This window comes from Oratosquilla oratoria, chromosome 3 (genome assembly GCF_046742065.1).
Source record: "Oratosquilla oratoria isolate Oo_2021 chromosome 3, ASM4674206v1, whole genome shotgun sequence".
Classification (NCBI taxonomy): domain Eukaryota; kingdom Metazoa; phylum Arthropoda; class Malacostraca; order Stomatopoda; family Squillidae; genus Oratosquilla; species Oratosquilla oratoria.
The window spans coordinates 11,948,429-11,955,928 of NC_134779.1; positions in this window are offsets into that span (position 1 = coordinate 11,948,429).

Consider the following 7,500-nt stretch of genomic DNA (forward strand, 5'->3'; position numbering starts at 1 on the left):
TTTATTTGACATTGTATCAATATACACGAAGTGCAGATAATGAAAAGAACACATAGTACGAAATAACAATTACAATTGCGATCCACTTCAGCCAAATTAACGAATGCTTGATATCTTGTTGCTCACAAATGAACGAGTTAATGAAGCGACGATGAGTGACATCGTCGCCATGGCAGACAGGCAAGAGCGAAAGGGCAGATTCTGGCTGTGGCAGTGGAAGCAGCGAGGATCGTCGTTATCGTCGTCGATGCCGTTACTGCTATTGTAGTTTGTATTCCTTTTATTTTTCATCATAACATCGGTAATAGACGTGCCGAATTCGAAACAAGGGAGGGTGGGGATGGGAGGAGGAGGAGGTGTCTTTTGTCTATTCCTTGGTGCTCTGTTTTTTTTTTTCCGAGAACAGAGGACTTGCTTAAGAAGCCGAGAACATATGATAATATGCTCATGGACAAGCCCTCTGTGCAGCCTCAAGCCGGGAGAGAGGGGTGGTGTGGCGAGTTTGCGCATTGTATTTGTATGCGCGTGTGCGTGCGTGTGTGCGTGCATGACTGCGCTCATCCGCTAACTCATAGTGTCTGTCAATTTGCGTAATGTGCGTGCGTGCGTGGTACAAAACAGGTCTCGACCCTATTTGGTGGACAACATGCGTCTCGTCGTCAACAGCGCGCCATAAGGCCCGGCAGCCTGGTTTACCTGCCAAGCGTCGCTCGCGCGCGCGCGGGGCAGGCTAGCAAGCACCGCGTGGTAATGGTCTGCGGCAGCAGGCTCCTCGCCAGCAACGGTTTGCTCTGCCAACATATCTGTTTATCAAATATTAACACACAGGAATGAACTTACGCTCGTGGGCCCCTGTCTCTTAATCTCCAATTATTGCACTTAGTTGTAAATGAAAATATTTCTTTACGTCCTTCAGACATGTCTTTTTTCTGACTGTTAACGCGAGCGTGTGTGTGCGCATGAATGTGGGCGCGAACTTGAATACACTTAGTGACTATTCATCACATGATTTACAGAATTAAGTGAAAAGCCTAGGGTCACCCCTCCTTCCCTCCTTCTTGATTGTCTTCTCTCAGAATGGTGTTGGTCTCTGACCTCTCGAGATCTCAATGTGTTTCCCATGTGTTCTAGGACACACAGTTTCATTTCGGTATTGAAATACACAGTACACCTTAGGGAGGATGTATGAAAGGTTTGGCGGAACGTATATTTGCATTTCTATCAAGTTTTTAGTTCATCCAACTTTTCCTTGACACGGCTTTATAGCTTGGGCTCACCGTTTCATCAGAAAGGCTCTTTCACTCTTCTGTTCCTTTGTGCTGCAGGAGTCGGCGCCCTTGGGTTCTGCCTCCTGGAGTCGGAAGCTATGCTCCTGAGAGCACCCCGCGGGTCGGAAACCTGAAGCAACACCATTTGCCTGTGAACTGTAGTGCATTGTTGGTGTCATTGAGAGCGTACTGGTCTCGTATTAACTTAGTTGTAGGTTCGAATTCGCACCTTTCTCCGATTCCTACCATTGGTTGTTAATTACCAACAGTCCAATCGCATAAGTCAAAGGTGACGGCTTCGGCCGCAGATACGCGCCTTCTGGCATAGACTCCTCACCTTCTGGACTACAGGGTGATGGTATGGACAAGGCCTTCCAGCCCATTCACGTATACATCGACGGCTACAGTCCTTTTCTCTCCCTGCCCCCACTTTCGCTCCCGAAAGAGGACCTTGGAGATAAATAGAATAATCCCGCGGCTGTCTGAGAAAAAGGAAAAGTACCAACAGGCTTTAAAGGGCTGGTCGAAGATGTTGGATATGGGCAGACATTTCTTTCTTAGATGGATAGAAGTCGCCTGGATCTAGCCGTGTACTTCCAAATCGGCCTACCTTCGGTGCCGCTTGGAGTGGCCCGGACCGTAAAGACTCCACCAGGTTATTTTTCCTCTCTCTCTCTTTAGAACTGGTGATCATTTTCGTAATGGAATACGAATACAGCATTGACTTTAACAGGAAAGTCTTCCAGTACGATAACTGACTGGTTTAATATGTGCAGAGAGGTGCGTGGAACCATCATTTATCATCATCACCAGGGTAAGACGGTTGGAACAAACGACAACCCCATTCAAATTGACGAGGCAAGATTTGTTGGAAAGTGCTGAGAAAAGATGCAGCAAATTTGTTTGTGGCATTCCTAAGTGATATACGAAGTGTGTATCATTAATAAAAATATTTAAGTTAAAATGTTTGTATCGGTTATGTAGCACCAATGAACTCCACCATAATGATTATTCAGTATTATTCAATTTGTTTTTATCATCCTGTAATATAAAGTTCTTAGAGTGGAGGTAGGCTGCACACTGCTAAAGTGTAAAAAGGCCAGGTAGTCCACACGCTAAAGTGTAAAAGTGCAGGTAGACCGCGACGCTAAAATGCAAATTATCTGGTAGACCGCACACTAAAGTAACATCTCTCTCTCTCTCTCTCTCTCTCTCTCTCTCTCTCTCTCTCTCTCTCTCTCTCTCTCTCTCTCTCTCTCTCTCTCTCTCTCTCTCTCTCTCTCTCTCTCTCTCTCTCTCTCGCTCTCTCTCTCTCTCTCTCTCTCTCTCTCTCTCTCTCTCTCTCTCTCTCTCTCTCTCTCTCTCTCTCTCTCTCTCTCTCTCTCTCTCTCTCTCTCTCTCTCTCTTTCTCTCGCTCTCCTCTCTCCTCTGATGTCCTTGGATAAAGCGGATCGAACCGAGAGTCGCGCCATCGATACGACGAGCTGACGGGGTTGGGGTGGGGGGTGAGAAGGGGAGACAGGAGGAACAGCAGATGTGGCCCTCCGAAATGAAAATGGACTTAGGCTAAAGCCTCACAATGGGGAAAGGATTCCTAGACTTAGAAAATGCAACATTTTTTCTCGTTTCTTTCGTTTTTTTTCCACTACTTTTCAGCCGAATCCATTGGACTTCGTGTCCGTGAGTTGTCTCATAGCATTAGACGACTCGTCGTTCCTTGGGATGAGCAGCACCCCCACCCCAACCACCCCCAACAGGGTCACACTCGTCGAGACCTTTCCCCTTTCCGTGCTGGCAGCCGGTAGGGGATCAGGTGGATTTTTCCATCGTTTGGAATGATGACAACTGCTACGTTTAACTGGCATTTGCCCTGAAATTCCCAGCACATAGGGCAAAGTTATCATTATTATTATCATTACTATTATTATTATTATTATTATTATTATTATTATTATTATTATTATTATTATTATTATTATTATTATTATTATTATTATTATTATTATTATTATTATTATTATTATTATTATTATTATTATTATTATTATTATTATTATTATTATTATTATTATTATTATTATTATCATTATTGATAATTGTTACCATTATTATCATTATAGTTATTATTATTATAATTATTATTAGCATTATTATTATTATTATTATTATTATTATTATTATTATTATTATTATTATTATTATTATTATTATTATTATTATTATTATTATTATTATTATTATTATTATCATTATTATTATTATTATTATTATTATTATTATTATTATTATTATTATTGTTGTTATTATTATTATTATTATTATCATTATTATTATTATTATTATTATTATTATTATTATTATTATTATTATTACTATTATTATTATAATTACTATCATTATTGTTGCCATTATTATAATTTTTTTATTATCATCACTATTATCATTATCATTGCTACCATTATTATTATTATTATTATTATTATTATTATTATTATTATTATTATTATTATTATTATTATTATTATTATTATTATTATTATTATTACTATTATTACTATTATTATTATTTCTATTATTATTATCATTATTATTATGATTATTATTATTATCATTACTATTATTACTATTATTATTATTACTATTAGCATCATTATTATTATTATTATTATTATTATTATTATTATTATTATTATTATTATTATTATTATTATTATTATTATTATTATTATTATTATTATTACTATGATGATGATGATGATGATGATGATGATGATGATGATGATGATGATGATGATGATGATGATGATGATGATGATGATGATGATGATGATGATGATGATGATGATGATGATGATGATGATGATGATGATGATGATGATGATGATGATGATGATGGTGATGATGATGATGATGGTTTGGAATTATGACAAAAGAAACAATATAGATTTAATATATCTAGACTTTGCAAAAGCTTTTGATACCGTCCCACACGAAAGACTACTTACTAAATTAGCCTATTAGTGGTAGCCTATTAGGTTGGACTAGTAATTGGTTGAATGGTCGAAAACAGAGAGTTGTTTTAAATGGAAAAACTTCTGGATGGAAAAAGTGTTTGCAAGTGGAGTTTCCTCAGGGTTCCGTTCTTGGGCCACATCTATTCATAGTATATATAAATGATATAGACCATGGACTAAAATCTACTGTTTCCAAATTTGCTGATGATACAAAAAATGTGTGGAGTGGCAAATGATCACTCAAACCAATTAGATATTCAAGAAGATTTAGATCAATTACAGCAATGGTCTGAAAAGTGGCTAATGAAATTTAACACAAGTAAATGCAAGGTAATGCACATAGGTAAATATAACAGTAAGTACGATTACAAGTTATTTGGAAATTCGTTAACAAAAGTGGATAGTGAAAAAGATCTCGGCGTAATTATCAGTAACGACCTCAAATCATCCAAGCAGTGTATTTCAGCCTCTGAGAAAGCAAATAAGATTCTGGGATTGATTGCGCGATCTTTTGATTTCAAAAGTCCATCACTCATTAACAAGCTATATAAATCGTTAGTTCGTCCACATTTGGAATATGCTGTTTCCGTATGGTCACCGAATCTCATTAAAGACGTTGACAGACTGGAAAAAGTACAACGGCGAGCCACAAAACTGATTCCAAATATCAAAAATAAATCATACGAAAATCGACTTAAGCACATGAATCTGTTTTCCCTAAAAAAGCGTAGACTCAGAGGTGACTTGATACAGGTCTTTAAGATTTTAAAGGGAATTGACAAAATCAAAAGTGACCAAATTTTCACATTGAATGAGAATCAGACAAGAAACAATGGTCTCAAACTGTCCGGAAATAGATTCAATTTGGAAGTAGGTAGAAACAACTTTGCCAACCGTGTAGTTAATGAATGGAATAAACTTCCTGCACAGGTAGAGCAATGTAGTTCAGTTCGAAGCTTTAAGAATCATTTAGATAAATACCTAAGTAAGATGCTGTAATGATTATAATTTATGTTATATTATTTGTTTTTGTTTTGTTATCATTTGTCTGTCTGATTTTCATTTATTATTAGTTATATGTCAATTTATAAGCATCTACTATTTACCTGTTTGTTTGTTATTCAACTATACCTATGCATTTATTTATTTATTTTATTTGTTATTTTTACATTATTATAGTTTAAATTTAATATTAATATATTATATATATATATATATATATATATATATATATATATATATATATGTATATGTATGTGTATTTATATATCTTTTTTTTTTTTTTTTTTTTTCATCCGACCTAGATATGGATCAAAATGTCTCCTGTCGGCATGCTCCGCCTTTGTAATCCTTTGTAAAAAGAGGTGCGGAAGGCAGAGGTGGAAGAAGTGAACATGAGGGGGCGTCCTAGGATGAGATGGATGGATAGATGTTGAGGAAGGACGGGAGAGGACGGGAAGATAGGGGTGAATGGAGAAGAGTTGTGTATGGATGATGTTGTGATGCATGAGGGGGAGTGGGTGAGGGATGGGGGTGAGGGAATATGTATGAGAAATAAATTGACGAAGCCCGAAGAGATTTCTCCCCGTCTTCTCCTTTTCTGCATGAGGGGAGGGAGAGGAGTGGTCACCGATTTAATGAAGTGGCCTTGCTGTGGATGTGCTGTGTCTTGCGAAACTGCTTCTGACTCAGGGCAGTGGACAAGATGCAGGGATAACCCGTCACCCAGGAGGTGCCAAGATAAGAGGATGGAAGAGGGTAGAAGGGAGTGGAGTATGTAGGGGATGGAATGGGTAGGAGAGGTTTTTATGCCTTTGTCTTTTGGCTACCTACCGTGTAAAGGGGGAAAAGCCTTTGGTATATGTATGTATGTATCATTATTATCATTTAGGCAGCTGGAGTGAAGTGGTTCCCCTAATCTTGCTCGCCCGTACTCTTATGCCGATCTCGAGAGATGAGGATAGTAACGGCAGTCTCACTATCGCCGAGAATGTTCTCTGAGCGGCGACCTCTAGGTCCGTAACGGCAGTGTCCGGAGTCGCGGCGACTTTTCACCGTGTACCGTCCATGACACGACGTCGTGCTCTCAAATAACCGTGGGTGTCTATGGGGTGTCTAAGGGTGTCCCCCACCCTCCCCCTTAGCTTCGGAAACCGGACACTAGTTTCCAGGGTCCGAAGCCTGACTGAAACGAACCCCACCTGAGAATAATTCCTTTCTCGTTGCCTCCTTCGACGGATATTCCATTCAACCGATTGAAACACGGGAGAGTGAGGGAGGAAGGTGGAGGGATGTCAGGGCCGAGGCAGCTCAGTAAACAGAGTGGAAGGGAGGCGGGGATTTACACATAATCCACTAATGTGATCGGGACAGAAATTTGGCCTCGACAGGAGGAGGAGGAGGAGGAGGAGGAGGAGGAGGAGAAATGGTCGATGTGGTGGTATCGGCCAAGGAAACAAAGAAATTCTTGGCCACTAGGGAGAGAAGGAAAGACGCACATACCACTCCCTATATCCTTCCCCACCTTCCTCTCCCTTTCCATTTCTCACTTTGTCTTTCTCTTTATTTTTCTTTGTTCAATTACCCCCCCACACACACCTCTTTCATTATTTCTAAAATATATCTTTGTATTTCTTTCTGTGTCATTCTTTTTCCTCCCCCACCTCTCTCTCTCTCTCTCTCTCTCCCTCCTTCCCTCCCTCCCTCCCTCCCTTCCTCTCTCTCTCTCTCTCTCTCTCTCTCTCTCTCTCTCTCTCTCTCTCTCTCTCTCTCTCTCTCTCTCTCTCTCTCTCTCTCTCTCTCTCTCTCTCTCTCTCTCTCCTTCCCTCCCTCCCTCCCTCCTTCCCTCCCTCCCTCTCCCTCTCTCTCTCTCTCTCTCTCTCTCTCTCTCTCTCTCTCTCTCTCTCTCTCTCTCCTCTCTCTCTCTCTCTCTCTCTCTCTCTCTCTCTCTCTCTCTCTCTCTCTCTCTCTCTCTCTCTCTCTCTCTCTCATCTCCCTCCCTCCCTCCCTCCCTCCCTCCCTCCTTCCCTCCCTCCTCTCCCCTCTCTCTCTCACTCACTCTCTCTTCTCTCTCTCTCTCTCTCTCTCTCTCTCTCTCTCTCTCTTCTCTCTCTCTCTCTCTCTCTCTCTCTCTCTCTATCTATCTATCTATATATCTATCTATCTATCTATCTATCTATCTATCTATCTATATCTCTCTATCTCCCATCTCCATCTCC